The sequence below is a fragment of the Mobula birostris genome, chromosome 13, assembly GCF_030028105.1.
Source record: "Mobula birostris isolate sMobBir1 chromosome 13, sMobBir1.hap1, whole genome shotgun sequence".
NCBI classification, from domain to species: domain Eukaryota; kingdom Metazoa; phylum Chordata; class Chondrichthyes; order Myliobatiformes; family Myliobatidae; genus Mobula; species Mobula birostris.
This window is the reverse complement of record NC_092382.1, coordinates 48371635-48373535: the sequence shown is the minus strand read 5'-3', so window position 1 is coordinate 48373535 and position 1901 is coordinate 48371635.

Genomic DNA, 1901 nt, shown 5'->3' with positions numbered 1-1901 from the left:
TGCCGCCCCGCTGCATGACTGAATTTAACTTCTGTCAGTTAACAGTAATGCGGCCAAACACCCTCACCCTCCGCTGGTGCTAACCAGTGAGACTTCTCTCAGAAAGGGGTGTCCTCGGTCGCTTCAATAGTCTGGCAGGTACTCCCGGAGTAACCAACATCGGCCTCACCAGTAGAAAGCACATCTTCATCTCCCAACACCTTCTCACTTAAGCTTCCTTCCCATCCTTCAGACATTCCGGCAAATTTGGGGGTTCCTGTCACTCTAGCTATCCCCACCTCCCCCCCACCCTGGGGTGTATGAAGTGTCAGGGAGGGGTAGCACCTCTAGTGGGGAACATGTCGCATCCTTTTCAGGGCAGTTTGTCCACCTTTTGTCCCCACCTGGCACTCAGCTCTCACCTGTGGCTCCCCGTAGCTGTTTGCATGCGACAGCAGCCACACCCCGGGCAACAGCTTCGACAAGCCGACGAAACCGAGTGAGGGTAGCCGACAGGTCACAAACCCTCGGTGAGATAGGGAGTTGTCTATCCCAGCATGTGAAGACAGACTCCGGCGGATTGAGCGGACGAGACCAATGGAAAGTCCAACGGTCAGGAAGGCGGTCTCTGCAAGCGTCGTGGAACGTGTAGACCAGGACAAGACACAGAAGACGTCCTGGTCATCCACTGCGCCTAGTCCCATCTCCAGCCGTCTAGACTCTGTCTTGCCACTGGATCCAGATGGGAATTGGGAAGAGAGAGTGAGGCTGACGCTGCGCAACTCTCCCTCCCTTCAATCTAAATCACGCGCTAGTCTCGACACCATCATAATGGTGTTGAGGTCCTCATCGACGTTGACGATGGATAAACACATCTACTCCCCCAGGAGGTAGCAGGATAGGTTTAGTCTGGGTGCAACCCACATTTCCCCCTTTCTCCTCATCATCCTGCTTAGGAGGAACTTGCAGCTCCTCAGAAGCTGCTCTGAACACAGGGTGAATGAACGAGATTTTCAGAGAGTTCTCTCCATTTCTCTCCTCGCATGCTCCCAGGAGCCTTCTCACAACGGCAGTGTTTGTTCCCACAAGAATGGACCATCCTTCTCAACCGGATCCGGGCAGACCAAAACTAATGTGTCATTAGTCTTAGTTACTCCAACGTCTGCTTCCATAAACTCCAACTTCAATGCCAGGTAACCATCGTATTGATACCCATCAGTACTAACCCCCAGAATCTCCAGGGCACTGAGTGTTGTCAATGGTAAGAGCGTCAGATACCGGTTGCAAAAGGATCTATAAACTAAAGTAACTTGAGAACCTGTGTCGAGCGTGGCTGTCACATAAACACCTTCAGTCCATGTAAATACATCAGAACTGGGTCCCACTAAATCTTCAGGAATAGTGTTTGGTACTTCTCCATTTCCCTTGGCACACTGATAGGACCATATCCTCTCCAAAACGTCAGCCCGTTCCTTAACTGGGTCCCTCCATAGTTTTACCTCGTTTTGACTGTTTGATTGCTGGCTGACTTACTTTCCGAAGATTTTCCTATCCTTCACACTCTCACTTGAAGTGTCCATCTTCTTCACAGTGGTAACGGAAACTGCCGGTCACTTCTCTGGTTGAGGGATCCTGTTCAGAAGCAGGCCTCTGCTTGTTACATCCCATCGGCTCACCGTTGGTGTCCTGGTTGGTGACGGCACCCGGAGATTTCAACCGCAACATGTCCGCTGTAAAATCTTTCACGACATCCTGTAAGACTCCTGTTGGGCACTGGAGGTCGTTTCAGCAACAGCGGCTACTACTGAGGCCTGCAGCCTGCTGACGGAGGCCTCCCACTCCTCCATCACCTGTTCCACTCTCTAACCTCTCCGAGGGACTCGGTAAAGATGGGAAGAGGGCGCATCTTATGGGCCACTCCA